General features: G+C 37.5%; 1 non-coding gene across 1 annotated transcript; it reads right to left on the bottom strand.

Annotated features, from left to right (window-relative positions):
• Positions 1-8031: 8031 nt before the first annotated feature.
• On the bottom strand, positions 8032-8222 carry LOC123464332. The gene has a single exon (XR_006639553.1). It is a non-coding gene; the product is annotated as a U2 spliceosomal RNA (small nuclear RNA).
• Between the last annotated feature and the right edge of the window lie 17487 nt (positions 8223-25709).

Below are 25709 nucleotides of genomic sequence, written 5' to 3' on the forward strand. Positions count from 1 at the left end.
TTCTGTGATTGGTTAAGGTCACTGAGAATGATCTGTCCCAGGTTCAACCATTTTTCTTCGAATTTCATTATGTCATTTTTTCTTACTGCAACATAGAATCTGTTGTGTAGATATACCACACCTTGGTTATCCATTCATCTAATGATGGAAAATTGGGTTGTATCCAGCTCTTAACTATTACAAATGGAGCAGCTATAAATGTTGACCAAATCTCTGGACTGAGCTGTGGAGATTTTAGGATACATGCCCAGTAAGGGAATAACTGGGTCTGTTGGTAATTCTACAGTCAGCATTCTTAGGAGTATCCATATTGATTTCCAAAGTGGTTGTACCATCTTAAATTTCCACCAACAGTGGAAGAGGGTTTCTATTTCTCCACATCCTTGACAGTATGTCTTTTCATTTGATTTTTTAATGTTTGCTATCCTTACTAGGGTAAGGTGGCATCTTGGTTGTTTTAATTTGAATTTCCCTGGAGATTAGGGATGATGAACAATTTCTTGTGTGTTTGCCATTTGGATTTCTTTCTCTATGAACTGCCTGTCCAGTTCTTTGCCCCATTTTGTGAGTGGGTTGTTTGGCTTTTTATTGTTTAGGTTTTTGAGTTCTTTGTAGATTCCAGATATTAGGCCTCTGTCAGTTGGATATTCAGCAAGTATTTTCACCCATTCTATGGATAATCTATTGGCTTTGCTTATTGTATGTTTGCCTGTAAAGAAACTCTTTAGCTTTATGTGATTCCACTGGTCAAGTGATTTTTTTAAGATCCTGTGCAACTGGGGTTTTGTTCAGGAAGTCTTTTTCCATTCCTGTATCATGGAAAGTACCTCCTGTATTTTCTTCCAATAGTAGCTGAATTTCTGGTCTTATATTGAGATCTTTGATCCACTTGGACTTGAGTGTGTGCATGGAGAGATGTGTGGATAAAGTTTCAATTTCTGGCATATGGTTATACAGTTTGTCCAGCACCATTTGTTGAAGATGCTGAGTTTTTTTTTTTTTTTTTTTTTAAAGCCTATATCATTAGGGCCTTTGTCAAATATCAGGTAGCTGTATTTACTTGACTCAAAGTCTGGGTCCTCAATTCTATTCCATTGGTCTATACTCCTGTTTTTATGCCAGTGCCAGGATGTTTTTACTACTATGGTTTTGTAATATAGCTAATATAGTTTTAGATCAGGTATGGTGTTGCCTCCAAAGGTGTTTCTTTTGCTGAGGATATTCTTGGATATGTGAGGTCCTCTGCCTTTTCCATAGGAATTTTAAGGTCATTTTTTTCTATACGTATGAAGAACAATGTTGGGATTTTGATTGGAATTGCCTTGAATCTGTATATTGCCTTTGGTAGGATTGCCATTTTCACATTGTTAATTCTGCCTATCCAGGAGCATGGGAGGCATTTCCATTTTCTCAAGTACTCCTCAATTTCTTTTTGTGTGTTTTTATGTTTTCATTGTATAGATTTTTCACTGCCTTGGTTAACATTATTCCAAGGTATTTTATTTTTGTTGTCGCTATTGAAAATGGGACTATATCCCTTATTTCTTTCTCTGTATCTTTGTCATTTGCATATATAAAATATTCTGATTTTTGTGCCTTGATTTTGTATCCTGCTACATTGCTGAAGGAATTAATTACCTTCAAGAGTTTTGAGATGGAAGCTCTTGGGTCTCTTATGTATAGAATCATGTCATCCATGAATAGAGCTAACTTAACTTCTTCCTTTCCAGATTGTAACCCATTTCTCCTGTCTTTTTTTTTTTTTTTCTTTTTCAAGGTAGGGTCTCACTCTGGTCCAGGCTGACCTGGAATTAACTCTGTAGTCTCAGGGTGGCCTCGAACTCATGGCGATCCTCCTACCTCTGCCTCCCGAGTGCTGGGATTAAAGGCGTGCGCCACCACACCCGGCTCCTGTCTTATTTCTTTTTTTTTTTTTTTTTAAATATTTTTATTTATTTTATTTGAGAGCAACAGACACAGAGAGAAAGACAGATAGAGGGAGAGAGAGAGAATGGGCGCGCCAGGGCTTCCAGCCTCTGCAAACGAACTCCAGACGTGTGCGCCCCCTTGTGCATCTGGCTAACGTGGGACCTGGGGAACCGAGCCTCGAACCGGGGTCCTTAGGCTTCACAGGCAGGCGCTTAACCGCTAAGCCATCTCTCCAGCCCCTGTCTTATTTCTTGAGCCAGGACTTCCAGTATTATATTGAAGAGCAGAAGTGAGAGTTGACACCCCTGCCTTGTTCCTGATCTCAATGGGAATTCCTCCAGTCTCTCATTAAGTGTTGTTTGGGTTTTTGGAGCTTTGTATATAGCCCTTATTATGTTAAGATATAAACCAGCCATGCCAATTTTCTCCATGAAATGATGTTGTATTTTGTCAAAGGCCTTTTCTGCATCTATTGAAATGATCATGTGGTTTCTGTGTTTAACCTTGTTTATGTGGTGTATTACATTGACAGATTTCCATATGTTGAACCATCCCTGTGTTCCTGTGCTGAATCCTACTTGGTCAAGGTGGATAATGCTTTTGATGTGTTTTTAGATTTGGTTTGAGAGGATTTTGTTCAGTATCATTGTGTCTAAGTTAATAAGGGAAGCAGGCCTGTAGTTTTCTTTTCTTGTGGCATCTCTGCCTGGTTTTGGTATTGGGGTGATACTAGCTTCTTAGAAGGAGGTAGGTAGCTTTCCCTGTTCTCCAGTTGTGTGACACAGTTGGAGAAAGATTGGTTTGAGTTCATCCATGAAGCTTTGTTAGAATTCAGCTGAGAAGCCATCTGGTCCTAGACTCTTCTTTTGGAAGGTTTGCCATTACCTTTTCAATTTCTATGGATGTGATACGTTTGGTTAGGAGATTAATCTGCTCTGAGATTAGCTTTGGTAGATGGTATGTGTCCAGGAATTTATCCATTTCCTCCATATTATCCAGTTTTGTGGAGTAGAGGTTTTTGAAATAAGTCCTGATGATTCTCCCAATTTCACTTATGTCTGTGTGACCTCTCCTTTTTCATTTTTGTTTTTTAGTTTTGTTAGTGTGAAGCATCTCTTTTTTTCACTTGGTCAAATTGGCCAGTGGTTTGTCTCTATTGTTTATTTTTCAAAGAACCAGCTCTTTGGTCAGTTTTCTTAATTGTTTCCTTAGTTTCCAATTTATTAATTTCTGTTCTAATCTGAATTATTTCTTTATGCCTGGAGGTTTGGAGGTTGGATTCTTCTTGCATTTCCAGTGACTTTAGGTGTATGTTTAGGTTGTTGATTTGGTCTCTCTGGCTTTGTTATGAAGGCATTTACTGCTATGAATTTTCTCCTGAGGCCTGCCTTCATTGTGTCCCATAAGTTTTGGTATGATGTGTTCTCACTGTTAGTCATTTCTAGAAATTTCACAATTTCATTTTTTTATTTCTTCCACTACCCATTTATTGTTTAAAAGTGTGCTGTTCAGTTTCTAGGATCCAGTGGGTTTCTTGGTGATCTTTTGTTGTTCATTTCTAGGAATATACTATTGTGATTTGATATCATGCAGGGGATTATGTCAATCTTCCTAAATATGTGGAGGCAGGCTTTGTGACCCAGTATATGATCTACTTCAGAGAAGGTTCCATGGGCTGCTTAAAAGAATGTTTAGTCTGTGGATTTGGGGTGGAATGTTCTATAGATGTCCATTAGGTCTATGTGATCTGTGGTTTTGTTGAACTCTCTTACTTCCATGTTGAGTTTTTGCTTGGAATATCTGTCTATTACTGATAATGGTGTACTGAAGTCCCCAATTATGATGGTGTTGGTGGTGATTTCTGTTTTATTGTCTAGTAGTTTTTTGTCTTATGGACTGTGCTACCACTGTGTTTGGTGCATAAAGATTTATGATTGTGATGTCCTCTTGATGGATTGTTCCCCTGATTAGTAGGAAGTGGCCTTGTTTGTCTTTTTTGATTATTTTTGGTTTGAAGTATATCTTATCTGATATTGGTATAGCTACGCCTGCTTTATTTGTTAATTAATTAATTTTTTATTAATTACTTTTGCACTCAGTGAATACAGTCAAGTTGGTACCATTTTTAGGCTCATCCATGTCCTACTCCCTCTCACTGCCCCCTCCTTGTTGAGGTATATGGTTTATGCATTGTGGAGTTAGCCCACAGTTATTGGTAGGAGAAATGTCTCTGCATATCATGACCCAATGTGTGGCTCTGACATTCTTTCCACCCTCTCTTCAGCAAAATTTCCATGAGCCATCTTGGGTTGATTTTGGGTCTGCTTCAGTGATGAGGTGTTGGGGGCCTATGGGTCTCTGGATATCTGATTTGGTAGGAATTTATTGTTTTCTGTGTTGATCTCCTTAACCCTCAGGCTGGTACCTGGTTCACCAAGAAAACAGCACCCTTCCTTGTTTCACCAATTATTCTTATTTTCAGTTGGGGCTCTTTTGAGGTATGATCGGGTGGTTCTTTCCTTAGGATCTGCATCTATCTGAAAAGGAGAAGCAGATTCTCCAGTGGAGAGTAAAGTTAGCACCAGACAAAGTGGATAACCTTTATTATTTTTTTTAATAGAGAATTTAATAGGTGTAGGCCCTCTTGTAGCTCATAATTGTTGGTAGGTTGATAATGGAGAATGGGCTTATGCTTGAATATGGTTCTGAGTTGTTTCCCAGCTCCAGCTATGGGTCACATTACACTGAGGGAATCAGTTAGCCAAATCAAGAGCAGTTGGTTTCCCACCATGGACTGTGTGCCACTATTGCACTTGTGTGAGCATCACAACAGGTTATTTGCTGCTAAGTAGGTTAGACCATGAGTTGCTTGGACAGATATCAGTCATTTTCTCCCAGTAGCCCATGTAACTCCTTGTGGCACTAGACATGCTGACTGTCTGGGGACTGACTCTCTTCCACCTTCCAGCCATATCATTCCATGTTATATGTCCACCACATATGATGTTTTCAGCAGTAGGGTCTTACCACTAACCTTTAGTGGGTTATCAAGTACTCTGACAGAAATCTGTCTTTCTTGTAGGAATCCTTTTAGTTCTCTCTGATCAAAAGCTCATTGTAGATGATAGCCACATGATAGCACTGGAAGTTACAGGTCAGTACCCACTAATAAAATGAAGAAAAAGATAACTAATACAAAAGAGTTAGAGAGAAGAAAGAAAGAGAGAGAGAGAGAGGAGCTGTAGAATTAAGGTTAGTCTTCATCATACCCTCTCCAGTGTCTTGTGGCTGTTTTACCCTAGCTTCTTTTTTGAATTTTCTCTTTGGTGTCAATGTTTATAGTCTTAATGACAATATGTCTTGGAGTGTGTCTCCTTTGGTCCAAGCTGTTTGGAGTTCTGTTAGCTTCTTGTATATTGATATGCCTTTCTTTTGAGAGACTGGGGAAGTTTTCTTTGATAACTGTTAAATAAGTTCTCCATGCCTTTGTTCTGAATTTCTTCCCCTTATGGTATCCCATAATCCAAATATTAGGATGTTTAAGGGTATCCCACAATTTCCTCATGTTCTTTTCAAAGAAATTTTTGAACTTATTGAAAATTTTCAACTCTCAATCTATTTTTTCTGTCTTGTTTTCCAGATCTGAATATGTATCCTCCCCATGGCTGATTCTATTCTTGAGAGCTTCTAAAGAGTTTGAGCTTGTTTAATTTGCTTTGCATTTTCTACTACTGTTCTGTGTGTAGTTTCCATCCCTCTGTCAAGTTCCTTTTTCAGATTATTTTCTGATGTTCTTAATGCTTCTCAGAATTCATCTTTGCATTTGTCTATGTCTTCATTTAGTATAGTCAGTTGATTTTTTTTTCCACTCTCCTTCATATCCTTTAACTGTATTTGGCCCCCTTCCATTTTCTTATCTATTAGGTCTGCCCCAGCCAGCGGGGAGTTGAACAAGGACCCGAGGATAAGGTAACCTGAGTGGAAAAAAGCAAACAGACACAAGAAGGTGTTTGTCAAGGCCTCGAGATTTTATATTTTTAACATAGGTTTATATAGGGTTGTAGGGGGAGGGGACATGGTCAGGGCAAAGATCACAGAGTTACTGGTTAAACCACAATGGCTTTGTTTCTTTATTAGCTACCAGCAGGATGGGGGAGTATTCAGCCAGGCGTATGAACACATTGTTTCTGGTAGTTGAATATTAGGTGAGGAAGTAGAAACTTAACTTGCTATATGGCAGTCTTTGTTTCTGGTAGTTGAATATTAGGTGAGGAAGTAGAAACTTAACTTGCTATATGGCAGTTTCTGTTAACATGGCCGAGGTTTGGTTTATAGTTCCCAACATCTCCTCCCTTCTTTTATACAAAAAGAGGGGGAGGCCCACTTTGCAGCAGTGGGGGAGTAGGGACACGACTCCTCCTCCTGTGAGATGTCTTTTTCCCACAATCTTTGGCCTTTGGTACCTTTTGGGGAGGAGAGGCAGGGCCTGTGTGGCCAGAGAGCGAGGCATGGCCTTACTGATAATGGTTATGGTACCAACCTCCATTCAAGCCAGGTATACTTCTCAGGGAATCCAGAAGCAGTTAGATAGGGACCTTCCCCTGCAGTGCTTTGTCTCGTACCCACATTGGTGCCCATATCACACTCACTTCATTGTGAGCTGACATGCATGAGTCTGGATCCTAATGCAGCTCCCATAGGAGGGGTAGGTATTTGGCCATGACAGGTAGACCGCAGCGATAGCAGAGGTGTAGAGGACAGCAGTATAGTAAATGAATACAGAATGTATATAGTATAGTAAATGAGTACAGAATGTAAGATTAAGGGAGAGTGATAGCTGCAGGTGGTAGGTCTTCAGTGGCAACCCTTCAATCCACCAGCTCCAGTCAGTGATAATGGACCTATAAAGGCTGCATCGTAATGGCTTCAATCTGTTGATGTACAAAAGACATGATTTTATTAATAACAATGGGTTCGATTGTGAGTAAGAGGATTAAGATAAGTAGAGGTCCTTCCAGCTTTGTCCTTTTATTAAAAAAAGGAGATTTTCTCAGGGAAGTGTTTCTTCCCTGGACATGTGAGATGTCATTGGAGGATCATCAGCCTGTTTTACAAGTCTCTCTGGCAACCATCTCGCAGCATTTTCTTTGATGTCAAACAAGCATACTGATCCTGGGCCCCAAATGAGTACTGGGTCTGCGCCATTCCATTTTATAGTTAAAGGATCATTCCACATGGCTTTGGCAAAGGTATTTTTTGTATTTGTGTCCCAAAAGCTATCAGCAGCTGAATTTCCCCAAGTATCAAGGTTAAAAAGTTTAGGACAAACAAGGCATGATAAAGGATATTTTTTGGAGAACCTTTCATGGGAAATAAATCCCCCATTTTTAACTTTTGGAGGGTATGTTTAATAGCATATATATATATATATATATATATATATATATATATATATATATATATATGAATATACATATATATTCAGATGAGGACCATTGTTTGAGCATGAGGCTGTACCCTAAAGTAGGGAATATGTCTTAAGAATTAATTTTGTTATAAGCACTGGACTTAAGATGCAAAAATTGAGACAGTTACTTTACATAAAATAGAGTAGAATCTGGTCTTTTCTCAGCCAAAATAGTTAACTAAATATTAATATATATCTTGATAAAATTTTTTTGAAAGAAAAATTATTATTTGACAACCAATGATTTTGGCTTAAACTTGATAGGTATTGATTTTATGTACCACAGAAATTCTTATGAACATAAAACAATTTTATGTTTTACCCATGACTTAAATTTGATAAAACTTAAGCAAGGTATCCCAACATATTTTAGTCTGAAAACTAGTTTTGTTGTTTCTTAAAGTTTGTAAACAGTTTAAAAACCTTTAACTTTAGGCATGGTGTTTAGATTTAGTCTGAAAAATTCTTTCTTTTTTTTACATACACACACCTTTATTTATACACTTTAACATTCTGATCTAAGTACCACTCAGAAGGCATTTTTAACAAGTAATAACTGAAAAATTCCTTCCCAGTTCCTTCAATCAATTCATCTCACCCCATCATTAATTATCTATCCATTCCCCCCCCCCCTGAGGGGGTGCATCGTTCCTAGGGGTACTGCAATACCAGGTTGATGCATAGAGTGGATGAAGCAAGCTCCTATTTCAACTCCGAGCTACAAAAATCCATTTAATATATTGTCCTCTGATAGAGAATGTATCAGATATGAAACTGATAAGAACAGGTACTCTACTTGATCTTAGCCAAAAGGCTGAGAAGTGATTAATTATCTTTCTTATAAGGCTATTAAAAAATTACACCAAATTGATTAATCCTATTACTAACAAGAAAGTAGTCTTAATACAAGTTTATGTCATTAATACCAAAAACACACTTGGAAACGATTTTATTAGAAGTAACTAAGGCAAATTGTATTGTTATCTTGAGGCAGATTGACTTAGAATTCAGATCAGTTGCCTCCTCCTTTTAAGTGACAGGACATTACAATCCTTTTTTTTTTTTTTTTTTTTTTTAATATCTGACAAAGTTTAAGTTACCTCTTTAGAGGAAATTTTGTTGTTTTCAATAATCATCTATGTAAGGTGAACTTGATCTAGAACAAATATCTGGCAAATTCACCCCTGCGAAAGACATTTAACTTTTACCTTTTAATTTTTATGCTTAGGTCTTTTATTTCCTTGAAATGGTTCTCTAGAAGAAAAAGGGGTGTCAAGGGGTGTCACCTGTGTCTGTCTCATCTCTGTAGTCCCAAACAGTCACAAACACGACATGACTAGCAAGCACAATGAGCACACATAAACACATACACACACACACATAAAAAGAACAAATCATCCTGATAAAATCAAAAACTTTGCTTAAAGAACTTGAAGCAATCTCAATTCCATGTGCTTTAAAAATATCTTTTACTATGGCAATTAGCTCTTTTTGCTCTTTGTTAAATCTTTTTCTTAGCCCATGTTCCTTGTGTCTTGAGAGAAGTTTTAAGCCTTTCAACAATTTATGCTTAGTTAGGGTCTGTCCCATGATAGAAAAGGAAAGAGGAGAAACAGCAAGACTAGAGGGCAACATTCCTGGTCAGAGAACCAGCATGGGGGATTCCGTGGTGGGCTTGACACAAGCCTTTCTGCAAATTTAAGAATCTGGCAGCTGCCCTAAGGGCATTTACTGGCTGTTGTGTAACCTGGTTGGTTGGTAGGAAGAGAGGCTAGGTAGGAGGTCTTTGCCAATGCCCACATGGGCTGTCAGGATTTGCACAGGGAGCTAGGGGCCTTCAGCCAATGTCAGAGGGTAGCCCTGGCCAAGAGGCTTCAATTGCCCTGTTGCTATGTTGCAATTTCATATGATGGCGCCAACCGAAAGTAAAAGGTGGAAAAGAAGTGCAAAAAGAAATTCCACAATTCTTGTGTCTTGCAAATCTGACTAAATAGTCTTTAAATGGTTTGCCTAGAAGTTTGCGTCACTTGTCTTACCTTAGCGGATTTGTATCACAGGCAAGTTTTATCTGTGATCACGGAGCAGATTTGTATTACAGGTATATTGCCTGTAGTGATCTATGTGAACCTTCACTCACTCCCTGGCAGGGTGGCAGTCCAGTGGTGAGGACGGCCGTCCACTCAAGCAATGCCCAGGTCACACTTCATACCTCAAGCCCCACGTTGGGCGCCATTTGTTCTGGCCAGTGGGGATTTGAACAAGGACCCGAGGGGAAGCTAACCTGAGTGGAAAAAGGCAAACAGACACAAAAGGAGACCATGATAGGTTTTTGTTAAGGCCTCGAGATTTTATTTTCTCCACATAGGTTTATATATGGTTGTAGGGGGAAGGGGACATGGTCAGTGCAAGGAGTTGTAGGGGGGAAGGGGATGTGGCTAGGGCAAAGATCATAGAGTTACTGGTTAAACTGCAATGCCTTTGTTTCTTCATCAGCTACCGGCAGGATGGGGAGTATTCAGCCAGGCATATGATCCCATTGTTTCTGGTAGTTGAATATTAGGTGAGGAAGTAGAAACTTAACTTGTTATATGGCAGTCTTTGTTTCTGGTAGTTGAATATTAGGTGAGGAAGTAGAAACTTAACTTGCTATATGGTGGTTTCTGTTAACATGGCCGAGGTTTGTTTCATAGCTTCCAACAAGGTCTAGTCGAGTGATGGCAGCATCCACAAAATTATAGATCCTTTATCACTTTTCTTCAAGTTCTACCAGTAGCTTGGTCAGGGTTTCATTGCTCATAACTTCATTTTGGAGTTCTGAACCTAATATCTCTTCTATGTTTTGATTAGAGACATCTATTGTAGCATTGGCTGATCTCATTTGGATTTATTTTCATTTGATTTTTCATGTTATTCCTTTTGCTCTATGGTCTGCCCATCATAGTATATTAGCAGGCAGAACGGGACTGTGGTTGCAATAGGCAGGGGTAATGGTGCCATTTTCAGGGTATGAGCCTGAGGTCATGTATGCAGGTGGAGCAGGCTGACGTCACACAGGAGTGGGCATACAGGAGGGTGGAGTGGGCCTGTCTGAGGTGACGCAGGGGCAGGTAGGCTGCAGGTGGAGCCAGCCTGCTTGAGGTCATGCAGGGACTGGCAGACAGGCTATCCTTACAATTGATTGATCTTGGCTGGATAAACAACTTGTTTAGACAGATAATTCTCATGGCTTATGAATCTTTGATCTTTTAAATTCAGGTATCTACCATGGCTGTTGAAAAGTTTTATGACATAATTTTTAAGCATATACTTTTGAACTTGGAGAATTTATTGTTGTTTCTAGTGTTCTAAATATGTTTTTGACTCTTTACTGAACTATTGATGTGAGTACTTTTAGAATGAAAAATTTTGCCATTCAGTTATGAGAATTTGTTAAATTATCCCTTTACTTATTTCCTCTTTTACTTTTCAGATGTTATGTTTTCTGTGCTGGTTATTTAATTTTAACCAGTTCTTTTCATATTTTAGATTATTTTTATATTGTACTTTTAGGGAGAATTTATTAACTTCTTTCAGTACTTTCAAACTGACTTTTAAATTTCTGTTACATTTCCTTTTCATAGTATTTTGTTCTTGCTAATGGCTCATGACCTTCATTTACCCATCTGAAGTGATTACAAAATATTCTTTGAAACTGATCTGATGCTATAATCTGTGTTGTCTCCATGTTGTTTATTTCTGTAGATTATTTTGAATTTTAACTTTCATTTTGGATGCTTTATTAACATCAGGTAATACATAGTTATCTTTTCATATTCAATCATGGGAATTCAAAAACATTTTTTATTTAGGTCTGCATAGATGAGCATGTTCCATATTAAGTGAGTGTAGATTTGGTATGTGCTTAAGACATTTCTGATATCCATTTGTGGGAATTTCTCCTAAGAAATTTTTTTGTTTCCCAGGTAATTGCAACTCTTCTCATAATGCCCCCTACAAATTTGGTAAGAAAACTTGGAACCTAAATATTCAGGGTATGAACCTTCCCTTAATTACTGTTTATTTAAAGTACTACAGCTTTTTAAACAGACTATGGTGGAGGTAAACTGTTTTTTCTTCTTCTAATTTTGTTGGGTCTCTCTCTAGCCCAGGGTTACCTGTATTCTAAAGTTGGCCTTGAACTCAAGTATCTCCTCCTACCTCTGCCTCCCCAGTGCCGGGATTAAATGTATGTGCTACCATGCCTGGCTTAGGTAAATTCTTGATCTTCTGCTAGGGCTGGAGAAACTCTGGAGTTAGCATGCATGATCTAGAAGTTGAAAGTGGTTATTAACATAGTTTAAGCCATTTTTGGTGTTTTTGATTATTTTTACCTTTCTATCAAGACCATTTTGTTGATTTGCTGTGTGAATGGATTTCTTTACTGTTTGCTCCTTCTTAAGTTTAGAATTGAGTTCTTTCAGTTTTGTAACATTAGAAGCTGCTTCTCATCAGTTGTTGTGTTTCCACATTTGACTGCTATAGCTTCTGCCTTTTTTTATTGTTTTGTACTTTTGCTTTACCTGTTTCAAGAAACCCATTTGTTAGAGTTTCCAGAGGGGATATAATACATGTGTCCCTGTCTTTAACAAAATTATAAATTTTTAGACAATAATTATATTTACATTTTATAGGATTGTTATAGGATTGTTAACTTACTTATGAGAGAGAGAGAGAGAGAGAGAGAGGAGGGGAGGGAGAGAAAATGGGCATATGGGTCTTCCAGGGCCTCCAGCCACTGAAAACAAACCCACATGCTTGTGCTACCATATACATCTGGCTTACGTGGCTTCTGGGGAATTGAATCTGGGTCCTAGGCTTCACAGGTAAGTGTCTTAACCACTTAGTTATCTCTCCAGTCCTATAGGATCTTAATGGAAACATTTAATGATATTTTCTATTTTACTGTGTATTGTTTTAAAACAAAAATGTAAGTTCCTAATCATTAGTACATATTTACAAGTGTATAAAAGAATGAAGGGATCTATATTTTAAGCAGAATGAAATAATAACTAGAAATTGCTATACTAATATTGGGAAGGTGAATGTGACAGTTAATCTTTATTGTCAAGTTGACTGGATTTAGCATTGTCATGGAAACCCAGGTGTGTCTCTGAGGGTATTTCCATTCTGAATGTGGGTAGCACATTTCATCAACTGCACTTCTGGACTGAATAAAGAAGAGAAAGCATTTGTGAACCACTATTCGTCACTATTTCATGACTATGGATACAATGTGACCAGCTGCCTCACATTCCATCTGCCATGACTACAACACCAAGAATGTCTGCACATTCAAATTATGGGGTAAAATAAATTTTCTTTAAGTAGCTTTTGTCACAGTTATAAGAAAAGTAAATAATACTGTCAGGACACCAAAACCATGCTTAGCACTTTGAACAGAACAACAATAGAAGAGTCTCAGGAAACTTCTTTAGGACCTTCTCCTGCCCTCCTCTCACTGGCTTCTGCTTATTCTCCTGAAGTTATTTGTAATAAAACAACATTTCTCTTCTACACTGTAGTCATGGAAACTAGAAATACTATTCCAACTTACCCTGCCTTTCTTTATAGGGGTTGGTAACAAATCCAATAGACCTTATTTAATAATGAATCCCATGACCTTCATCGAGAGGGCTTCTACTTCACAGCAGGAGGAAGAAACGCTTCAGAGTGTTGTTACCATGGGGTGGTCCTGTTTTGTCACATCATATCATTCTTCATTGAGTTCAGAGTAAAATATGCTTTTTCCCGGATCTTTTTGTCTTCATTTCTGAAGGCTCCTATGTCATAAAAACTTAGATTAAATAAATTTTTATGCTTTTCTTTTGAAAATGATGCTTCCCTCTTTTCTTCTTTCCTGTGTTAGAGTAATGTTAGCTAGCTGTGCCCCTTATAATAAAAAGAAAAGTTTACATGTCTTTTGCCCCCATAATAATTTATCGTTTAAAATATTAGCTATAAACTTTTAGCAAATTTTTTTAGAAAAATTGAAATATCTCTAAAAATGTACATATTGTTGTAGAAAATTTTTTGAAAGATTATTTCAATACCAGAATGAGTGAAAGTAGAGGAGTTTATTACCTGGGAGCCAAAAATCTTGAGGTAGCCCTCCAAAGAAGCTCTGGACTCAGGCTGAGATTTTATTTCCATTTTATAGTATTCATAGCCAAGTGGAGGTATAAGTGAACAAACAAGATGTGACAATTTGCATATCAATCATTTCTGTAGTCAGACCACCCTAACAATGAACTCCCTTTTACTTTGTTTTAGCATAAACTGTCTTCCCTTCTTATCATCCCATTGGGCTCTTTCTGGACAGTCCCTTCTTTGGGACTTTTCCATCTTCTGACAAAAATAAGTTTTAATGCCTCAGCAGTGAATCAGTTCAACTTTTACCTTCTTTTCTACCACATCTCTCCTCTTTATCATCATAACACCTTATGATTTTGTATGTAATAGCTGGTATACCTGGAGTATTACCTGTATTTTAATTAGTTTTTGTTTTAGATTGGATGAAACTGGACAGAGAATTTAGAACATATGTTTTTAACATGAGTCCCAGAATAATTGCTATGAGAGGCTCCATTAAAGAAGCTAGTCAGTGTCCCCCATGTAGTCCACATGGAAGGTGCCAGGTTTGGGGTACAGTAGTTGTAAGACCTCCAGAGTTTTGGGTAAGCATGACTTTGAGGGCAAAGCATGAGTCAGTTATCATTAGGCCCGTTGAACTTGCTACCATTAAATGTTGTATTTAATTTTTAGCAGCAAGAAGTGGTTTATGATTACTATCTTTGAAAATATGGATTGTAACACAAAAATAATTATTATAATAAAAGAGTCCCAGGAGGGCTTTCTCTGTTCAAAATTAGTCAGCAGGAATGACTGTGACTAATCCCATTCTAAGGAGCACAGCACAGGATATTCCTGCAGTAGGGGGACGGGGTTGTACTACAAGTTTTGAAAAGAAACAGATATTCCTGTGGAAGGAAAAGGATGTAATATGAGGCAGTAGTAAGGAACTGTATCTTTTAAGGAATGAAAGTCATAAAAGTCTCTTGATACCAAAGTTTTTCAATGGATCCCATGAGGTTATCAAATGAGCTGATTTGTCCAGCAAATGGAAAGGGATAGGATTTTGCCCATGTATCTTATTTTTTGGCATTTCATGTTGAAGTCCTCAGGCTTCTGTCATTACAGGGAACAGGGCCAGTCTTTTGGCAGGAGCAGATGTCCCACAGAGCTTGACTTTGAGGGGACCCTCTGAGTCCCTGGTGACCTGTTAACTGTTACTCTTGGTTGAGGATACTGTCTTCTTAATTCTGGTGTGATGAATTTGTACCACTTGACTGATGGGTGTAAGCCAAATTTTGCAAGGGTATGTGTGTCCCCTTATGTTATAAATTTTAAGGAAGCATAATCAGTGGCAGGAGGATCTGGTTTATCTCTGTAAATCTAAGCAAAGAGATACCATCCAACAACCAGCACTATCATCATTAGCAAGTACAAACAGCCAGAACTCTAACTTGATTTTACCTCTTATGGCTAGGCTCTAGATTTGTCCTAAATGTACGTTAGGCCTGCCTCTGAGATATGTCTTCAGTGATATACCTTTTTATTTTTAATAAGACATGACAAGGAAAGATTGGGCTAAACAAATCAATAAATATCAGGTAAACAATCAGTGAAACAATTTTGGATCTTTGATTTATAGGCAAACAGTGGCTGACAAAAAAGGGCTAGGTAGAGGGAGAAAGAATGAGTTAATAGTTTAGTACTATAAGCCAGCATCATGCAAGACAATCTATTTGTTTGAATCTTGGTTTATATTGTAATATCTTGTAGTTATATTTTCTTACTAGTGTTTAAGACCATGTAGGCAGCAAAAAATTAACTATGTATTATATTCTAGAGGTCATTCATAACTCTGTAGGGGAGACTTTAGGGACCTGTTAAGAATTGTATGACTTTCAGTATTGTTATCTGCTAGGATAAGTCAAGGCCATATTGACCAAATGGTCCTCCCTTTATTAGGAAGCCTGAAGGATTGCCTTTTCTCTGATGTGACTTTTCTGTGGCAGATCCATTGATTTAGAGTCCATATCCAGGTCTCCATGTCCTCCCTGATCAACAATACAGGCAACTTACAAAAGGCTGGAAGTTAGCAAGTGTCTCATCATCTCCTGTGGCCTTGTGACCTAGGAGCAGGCACCAAAATATTGGTTATCTTTTTTTTTTTCCCCCTCTAGGTAGGGTCTCACTCTAGCTAGGGATGATCTGGAATTCAATATTATGTTTCAGGGTGGCCTTGAACTTACGGTTGTCCTCCTGCCTCTGTTTCCCAAATGCTGAGATTAAAGACATGACTTCAATGTTTTCGATTGACATTGGCTTTCACATGTGGTTATGAATCTCCAGAGAGACTGTACATATATGATTAGCAAAACAGATTTAGTTAAAGAGTTGCAGAACATATCTGCTTAGCAATGTGGATCTGTCCATAGAATGACACAATATTAAAATCATTTTGATTAGCATTGAAGTTTAGTTGTCAAGTGACAGTGTGAGTTATATCTGGAACACAGAAAACATACACATTTTATCTTTTAAGTATCTGTCAGTTATAAATATAGGCAAAATATGTTACAGCCCTGAAAACAGTATCTTATCTATAACTTTAAACCAATTGATTTGATCTAAACACTGTATATCAGGAAAAGACAAGATAGTATAAAAACTTGGCATCTGGGTTTGAAAATTTTTTGGCTAGTCTTTACACATATGCAGGTACCAATTACCTCACAAACTGGAAGCAGAACAACACTGTTTAAGGTCATTTGTTTAGAACAGAGACCATGCCTTAAGTACCAACTTATCTATAATGAACAATTACTTAAGTAAAATCTTGACTGAGGCTGATTATACATAGTTTAACAAAAAAGCCAAACCTGGTCATTGTTGAGCTAAATTAGTCTAATTTTAACATAGAAACATTATGATAGACATAAAGTGATATGTTTATTAAGCACCTTTAATCATTGAACCATTTTTATTTTTAACATAAGGCAATATTTATGACTGGTAGAATAAATGAAGCCTAGACCAACTATATTAACATTGTTTGTATAGTGTAGGCCTTCTTTGGACAGGAAAAGTTTCCTCAGTTTTCCTAAGAACAAAGTTACAGTGACAAAATCACCTTTTATAAGACTTAGACAATAGTCCCAGTGATAATCACCCAGTAAAACAGCATGAGCAAGACAGGAACTATCTTAAAGTTATAGTGTTTTGTGTTTTTTTTAAAGATATAATAATTAAACACAACAAACATGGTTGAGAACTTTAAAGCTAGTTTTTACAATCTTATAACTATTATTATGGTCAGATTAACATCAGTAAGTTAAGGTTGTAAATTTGCAACCTAAATATCATAACATCCTACGATGAGCTAGGGCCATCTTTTGTTAGTCTCATATAAACTCTCGGCTAATAGTCATCTTAATCTCAAATAGTCCATAATCTAATCAAGCATTTGAAGATTTAGTTAGTCAACTTTGTCTTTAAGCTTTGTATTTAAGTTTACTCATGCCTTTATTTATATATTTTTACTTAACAATTTGTGTAAGCATTCTATGATAATCTTTTGTCAAACATTTAATATCTAATATTTAAAGTTTTTTCAGTTTATCCTTATATCTAGTTTTTCTCATCATAATTACCAGCAAAACTTATTGTCCTTATCATAAGACTTTTTAATATGACCATTTTTTTTTTTTTGTCCTCAAAAGGCTCTTTGAAACAGTCTTTTATACATGAGTAGACTAGGCTTGACATATAAATATATATGGATTTTATCATTTGTTGATTTTTTTTGGAACTTCTTTTAATCAGCTTTCTGAAACACATATTTTAAAAATGTGAAACAGATTAGAACATTATTAGAAGTTTCAGAAATTTTCTGACAAACTCTGTATTGAGTATTGAGTACTTTTCAATCTAAACATAAACCTTGTGTCTGTTGCCTGTTAACAGTTTTATAGAAACATAGACAGGTAAACATAAAACACATTTCTTATAAGAAGTCCTAATCTGTCCACAGAAATTTAGGACTCACCCATCAGCATGTTGGGACCAGGACCCTTAGAATCCCTGTGTCTGTAGCTCTCCCTGGCTCTGCAAGGCAAGAAAACCAAGAAACAGAGCCATCAGGGATTTCCCTAGCGAAAGCCCAGAGAGGTTTGTGCCTTGTATCTCTGTCCAATGAGACTTGTGTGTCAAGTTTCCCCTCCCATTCCATGGCCATCTTAGTGCTGGCACTTAGTCCTGGGGAAGCACTAAGTGACACATTGTGATTGTACTTGCCTGCTCATGTGTAGTCCCATTTTTGTCCTTGCCTTGGAGAGCTGTCCCAGCTGCAGCATGTGAGAGCAAGACAGGATGGTTTTCCCAGGTTTCTAGCAGTTGCCTGAGACTGGCCCCAGAATTTAACTATTCCTAATTGATCTTTTGCCCTGGTGAACACAGCAAGACAGTATAACCCTTCTCTAGAAGTATGAAGGGGTTTTCCCTCTTCTGGTAGGTATATGGTTGGGTTTAGGGCTTGAATGACTTTCATCACGTTCATTTAACTCAAGCAATTGTAAAACCATGCAGTGTGACTTATCTTGGTTTGTTTTTTCCTTTGTTTAATTTCTCCCTCAGTGTCAGGCCCTGGAGTTCTGGAATTTCCCAGTAGCCCAGACTACATTATCTCTCTTTACACCCCTTTTCTGTGGCCTTGAGTTTTGCCAATTTTAAGTTCTGCCAGCCAGTACCTCATTACTGGAGAGTGTGTTAGGAGGCAGCTGTGTGGGGGTGATCTCTGGTCTGGAAGCTGTTTTTCTGACTCTAGTTGAGTGTTTTTCCCAAGGAGAGTTTTGGATTTCTTTCTGGGCTGCATGACAGCTCCCTGATCTTGTCATTTTATAACTTTTAAGAGTAGGAGAATCTTGTATTTTGCTCTGTCTGTGATCTTAGTTACTCACATTGTTTCCTCTGGGGCCATTCAACATTAAAAAATGGCCTTTCTAATTTACAGAGGCCTTTAATTTTTCTGGTGCCATTTTAGTACTATAATCTCCTGAATATTCCCTTTTGAAGCATGGTTTGGTTTTGACAGTCTAGGACAGTGGGCTTGCTAGAGGACTTCTCCCACATGCCTTTCCCAAAGTGTTAGTGCTGCAGAACACACACAAAGACAAAGCAATTCTGCAGTCTTGGGGCTGTGAGTCACATGCACACTTGTACACACATTCATATCAGTTTTCATATAGACACCAGATGGCCATCTCCCCCTCATTCATTCATTCATTCATTCATCCAGAGTTTAAACATTTTTTCTTATCTAAATCCATTCATAGCCCTGATCAAGCTTGATAGAGAGACCGAGCAACATCAGTCTTATCTAGCTAGTTACTGAGACCGAATACCATTGGTCAACCTGACAGAAAGAGGGCCATCACCTCACAGCAATATCAAGGCAAGGATTAATCTGCGCTGGCTTCTCCAAACCTGACTAGTCACAATCCCAATTTTCAGTTTTCCAGGGGGTGGGAGGGGGGAGGAGGGGCGAATTCTTACTGGTCTGGAAGCCTGACTCAGCATTGTCTCCTTCCATTCAGGAACTCTGGTCCCGGGCTTCACAGTATCCTTGGGCCACCTGGAAGGGAACCCTGCAATCATGTCAGGGGCAGGTACTTCCCAGTTCCAGAGATCTCTGGCAGGCTGGGAGGCCCAGGAGCAGCAGTCCTTCCTGACCCTGACCAATAGGGTTCGTGGCAAAGGAAAATCTCACAGTACTCCTCCAGAGATGTTTTAGAAATTCTCTGGAGAGGTCATCCCAAGGCCAGAATGAGTGAAGGTAGAGGAGTTTATTAACCAGGGGCCCAAAAGCTTGAGGTAGTTTTCCAAAGAAGCTTTGGCCCCAGTTGAGATTTTATTGCAATTTTATAGTTTTCATAGCCAAGGGGAGGAGTAAGTAAACAAATAAGATGTGGCAATTTACATATCAATCATTTCTACAGTCAGGCCACCCTAACAATAAACTCCATTTTATGGTGTTTTAGCTTAAACTGTCTTTCCTTTTTATTCCTTTGTGCTCTTTCTGGCCAGTTCCATCTTTGGGATTTTTTCCATCTATTGACAAAGATAAGTTTTGACTCCTCAACAATTAACCTTTACAGTAACTCAGTAAATCAGTTTACCTTTTATCTTCTTTTCTACCACAATATGCTAAGTTGATAACAGTACTGGAGAAGTACTGCAACCACATTCTCCTCCCTCCCTGATCATGTTCAGTGGTGATCAAGTCCACTATAAAACATTAATACAGGGCTGGAGAAATGGCCCTGTGGTTAAGCGCTTGCCTGTGAAGCCTAAAGACCCCGGTTGGAGGCTTGCTTCCCCAGGACACACGTTAGCCAGATGCACAATGGGGCACATGCATCTGGAGTATGTTTGCAGTGGCTGGAGGCCCTGGTGTGCCTATTCTCTCTCACTCTCTCTCTCTGCCTCTTTGTCTGTCACTTTCAAATAAATAAATAAACATAAAACAAAAAAAATTTAAAAAAAAACAATACAGTTGGATGTCTGTGATTGTTTCCTCCACCTCTGCTTGTCCAATTCAAGAAAGAAAGGAGAGTGAATTCTGAGAAGTGGTCAAAATTAACTTAACAGTAACTTAAACTTCTATTTCGTTACCAATTTTGTCTTTTTTATATAAAGTTTGAAGGGATTCAAATCTCCATAGTTTTGAGGTAAAGAATAATTAAGGAAAATTATTTAAGACCCCTTTAAAAGCATAAAATGATGTGACATTAAGTTTAACAGCAGTTTTACCTCTTTAGACCCCCACAAAATGTTTAATTTGACTAATCAAAGCATTACTATATGGCTTAATTGTTAGTGTCTCTGAACCAAATGGCTATCAGTTGTATTGGGCCTCTCTATCTTTCATCTTTGCATGTTACCAAAATGACTTGTGTTTAAGACCCATGAATAGAACTGTAGAATATATGTAATTTTATATACTGTTGCATTAAAAAATAATATAATGGAATGTTTTTCACTTGAAAATTTGATTGAATATTGCAATTAGCCCTGAATTTCTATTTTAAAAGTAATCTGAGCAGAATTCTAATTTCAAATTCAGGTAGAAGCCAAAGCAGGAATCTTTTCAAGTAAGTAGTATTGCAGTGAAAATATTTCACAGGGGTCTAATTATAAGTAGAATGCTTTTTTTTTTTTTTTTTTTTTTTGGCTTTCTATTTCTCCTTTTTCTTCTAATCCTGGAAGAGGCCATGCACATTTTGAACACAATATTAATTATACCCAGGGGAGCACAAGAGTGATTTTATAAAACTAAGTTTAAAAAAATAGGTGGGAGTTCAAGAAGATAACCCAGAAATGGGACAAAAACTTAAAAAAAAAAAATCCTGTGCAAGTAGAATAAATCAAGCAACATGCTTCATATCTATCCTTCTAAGAGAAGTGAAAAGATTCTGTTAAAAAAAAATCAGTGATTGTATAAAGTGCTATGTAAAGGGATCCAATATCAGTGTATGGGCTTTTGATAAAATTGCCCCATGAAGACAGTGTCAATAAAGTATGAATGTTACATCCATACTTTGGACATTCTTAAGTATTAACCTATTTTCTCCTAAAATCACAATTATAATAGTTCATAGATCCAACATGAAAGCCCACTAATTTTTATGATTCTAGACATCCTTGAGTGGTAATGAAATGTATGACAGAATGGACCATATGTATGTATTTGACAACTTATATACTTACAGACAACAAACCATGGTATTTCCCTCCTCTCCTCTCCCCCACTTTCCCATTCATAACTCTGCTCTCTGTCATATCCTCTTCCTCTCTCCATTAATCTCTCTTTTAATTTGATGTCATCATCTTTTGCTCCTATTATGAGGGTCTTATGTAGGTTTTGCGAGGCACTGCAAGGTCTTGAATATTGAGGCCAAATTCTGTCCAGACAGTTGTATGTAAGGAGTGGTACCCTTCTTTGACTCTTACATTCTTTCTGCCACCTCTTCTACAGTGGACTCTGAGACTTGGAGGGTGTGAGATGTTTCAGGGTTGGTCACTCTTCTATCCATTCTTCTCAGCACTATGTTGCCTTTTGGGTCATCCAAGTTGTCATTGCTATCTGAAAAGAGAAGTTTCTCTAACCAGAAGTAAGAGTAGCATTAATATATGAGTATGAACAGTAAGTATAGTACTTTCACAACAATTTGGTGAGAGTAATATATGCATTTATCCAGACAAAAGCAGGCTTTATACCCCTAAGGCTCATGACTTCCCCAGCCATAGGCTTTTGATTTTGTTTTCAGTATCAGGCACGTATTCCCTCCCATAGAAATTTGAGGTTTCTACAGTCATCTGGCCTGTCTGGCCAAATTTGAGGTGTCTAGTGCCCATTGTTTTCACTGCTGATGACTTCTGTCTCTCCTATAAGACTACATACAATGCAGCTTTTTCCAGCTTTCAGATGGCTGGGCTACAGGGAGAAGGTTTTCTGCTCAGCACCAGCTAGACTTCTCAGTAACTTTGCTGCTCAGGCATGCTAAGTCTTCAGCAATAGGGTCTTACCATTTCTTTCTCATGGGAAACCAAGGGCTTGGCAATAGCCTACAATGTTTGGGAGGCAACAGGGACCTCCCTGGCCAACAGCTCACTGGAAGATATCCCATCCCTGGCCCTGAAAATTTTCCAGTAACAATCTTTGGCTTCTGGATATGCCATTTTTCAAGATAGTAGTTTTTCATATGTCTTACTCAGAATATCTTGAATTTTGATTGACCCTCCCTCTCCACCTTTCTTTTATACAATCTCTTCCCCTGACCTCACTTAGGCCTTTCCCATCCCTGTAATCTGTTCTTTCACTTACATATATACAATACCATCCCCTTTTTAGAAGTTCATAATGACAGATCTAGTAAAATTGTATACTGACCTGGCTGGAGCATGGTGTGTTGATGAGAGAAAGCATCAAAAAGACCTAGCCTGGAATCACTTACAGAAAATCTATCAGGATCCCAGAGTTTACCAGACCAACTGTGGAAAGGAGACTTTGCTGCTCATTTTTTAAAATTATTAATTTTCATAGAATAATAAAGCTGGTATTATAGGGATAAAGGTTTATGAAAATAAACCTTTTATACTTGAATTCTTCCTGCTGGCCATTTGTCAAAAGTTTTCATTTTTTATTGGTGTTTGGGATCAAAATCAGGTCCCTACACATGCTAGACTGCACTGTTACTGAGATATATCCCCAGACCTTATTTTTTTCCATAAATTTGTGGGTATGTCAGATGAATTTGTATAGAATCATAGAATGCTTTCTTGTTACTAAGGTTAGAAGATGAGATTTTTTTATATGAATCTAGACCTTATCATAAGGACAAAATGATTTGAAATAAATTCATTCTGGTGATGATTGTTTGAGCTATGTTGTTAAAATAGTGCATAAATTTCCAGAACCACTTGCTCTTCTTTCCCATGACCTTAACTTTTTCTTGGATGCTGTTACATGTTTAATATTCCTCAATAGATTTTATTTTCTTAAGTTAGTAAAGGTTTATTCTTTTGCTTCAAAGGATCCTTGATGATTTAGTCTACTAATTTATTTAATGTTTTCTCGTCATCTGAAATTGGTATTTCTGAAGATGATAATGGTAATAAGGAATTAGAACTGATTGATCATTCTTGCTTTAGCATTATTTTTATGGAGGAGAGATTGAGAGAGAATAAAAGAGAGAGAGGGAAAATTGGCATGCCAGGGCCTCTAGCCACCACAGTTGAACTCCATATGCGTGGGTCACCTTGTGTGCATGTGTGACATTGTGCACATGTGTCACCTTGTGCATCTGGCTTGCATAGGTTCTGGGGAATCAAACCTGGGTCCTTAGGCTTTGCAGGCAAGCACCTTAACCACTAAGCCATCTCTACAGCCCTAGAAATATTTTTCCTTCTGGAGCATCTGAATTAGTACTTCAGTAATGAATCCTGGATTATTAGTGGCTAACTTTTGTATTGGTATAATCATAAAACACTCACTTTTTCACTTTTATGTACAGATTTTTTAAAAATTTACATGACCATTTTGCAATTTACATTGTTTCCTGGTGCTTTTGCATATTGTCCCTGAAAAATACAATTAAAACTAGAGGAAATGTTTTCAATTCCTTGATAACTGAAATTTCTTGTGGAAAAAAGAAAATTTGCCAGGCGTGGTGGTGCACGCCTTTGATTCCAGCATTCAGAAGGCAGTGGTAGGAGGATCACCATGCGTTTGCGGCCACCCTGAGATTACCTAGTGAATTCCAGGTCAGCCTGGGCTAGAGTGAGACCCTACCTTGAAAAAATAAAACAAAACAAAAAAATAAAATTCATGGCATCCTATGTAACATAGTATAAATGATGCTTAGATAATGTTTCATGAAAGTTTTATTGTTCCAAAAGATTAATTTGTTTATGTATTTTTTGCCACTGTTAGTGGAAGAAGGAAAGGTGTGGTGGTTGAAGTAGGACTCCCCCATAAAATGATGTGTGATGGAAGTTTGGTTCCCAACTGATGGTGATGTGCAGGTGGAGGTGAAGCTTTGCTGGAGGAGATGCATTGTTGTGGGTGGACTTAGGGCATGTTAGCTACTTCTATCTTGCTAGAGTTCAACTCACTTTCCTATTTCTGTTGTCCATCTGATGTTAGCGAGACATCTTTGCCCTACTACCTTTCTCACTGCTATCCCAGAACTTCTTTGAAACCATAAGCCAAAATATAACCTTTTCTCCATCAGCCAATTTTGGTTAGGTGCTTTATCCAAGCAACAAATCAGTAACTATGACAAAAGGTATCCTGAATTCTCTCAACATAAATTAAAATTTTAAGATTATACAACAAAATTAGAAAAGTCTATTGTAATGTACAACTGCCATATAGTTGAAATACATTTGTGAGCATATATGGCATTGCTTGTTATTCTGGTAATTTTTTTAGGTAAATGAAACTTTGATAGGAATATATACTTATATCTTATAACTGTAAGGTACCCAAAAAAAGCTTAATTAAAAATCATGTTCACTTTCCAAATTAACAAAATAAACAATTTATCTTTCCTAAAGAAAGATATATTTTTAAAAAAATAAGCTTGTTTATATGTATAAATAATTCTAAAAATTTTGACTTTTGTGTTAATACAATTATAAATAATTTTAAACTTAAAATAAAACAACATTTTTAACAATAGACTAAAATAAAACAATGTTTTAATGTAATTATACTGTAATTAATTCTTTGGATTCTACCCATTTTATTTTACATCTGATCTAACATATATACATGTAGATGATTGCATGTTAAATTCAATTACATAAATGTACTTGGAATATTTTTCCTTTAAAATGCTGTGTTTTTAAGAATGATCTACATTAAAAAAAAAAAAGAATGATCTACATTTATAGTCATATAATCTGGTGGCAGCTGGGTGTGGTGGCATTTGCCTTTGATCACAAGACTCAGAAGGCTGAGGTAGGAGTATCACTATGAGTTGGAGCCAGCCTAAGACAAATTCCAAGTCATCCTGGGTGTGAGCAAGACCCTACTTCAAACAAACGAACAAAAAAACCTACTGGCAAATTCCACTTCTGCTTACTATGTATATCAGATACATTAAGGTTGTTATGAACAAATTTAAGAAGCCCTTTAAGAAAGTTGAAGGGTTTAGTTTTGGTTTATAGTATCAGGGGGAAATTTCATGGTGGGGAAGGCATGGTGGCAGGAGCAGGAAGCTTGCTACTTATATTTGTAAACAAGAAGCAGAGAACAAGCAGGAAATGGAGCTGGGGTATAAATCCTCAAGGCACCTCTCCAGTGACCCACTTCCTATAGCAAGGTTTCACCTCCTAAGCCTTCCCAGACAACACTACCAGCTAAGGACCATGTATTCAAACTCATGAGCCTATGGGAACATTATACATTCAGACCACACTAACCTTCTTGTAATGAACAAAGTAATGTAACTTGGAAATATTCCTGTTTTTCTGACATTCACTTTTATCTACTAACTGTGGGGACCAAATGACCGTTTCCCTGTGTTAGGCCTCCACATCTCACTGGCTGGAAAGGAAGCTTTTGTTTTTCCTAATCTAATTAACATTCAATTAAAGAGCAGAAGGAAAGGGTAGAGTGGTGCTTGTCGTTGTCCAGAGATCCTCT

This window comes from Jaculus jaculus, chromosome 10 (genome assembly GCF_020740685.1).
Source record: "Jaculus jaculus isolate mJacJac1 chromosome 10, mJacJac1.mat.Y.cur, whole genome shotgun sequence".
Taxonomy (NCBI): Eukaryota; Metazoa; Chordata; class Mammalia; order Rodentia; family Dipodidae; genus Jaculus; species Jaculus jaculus.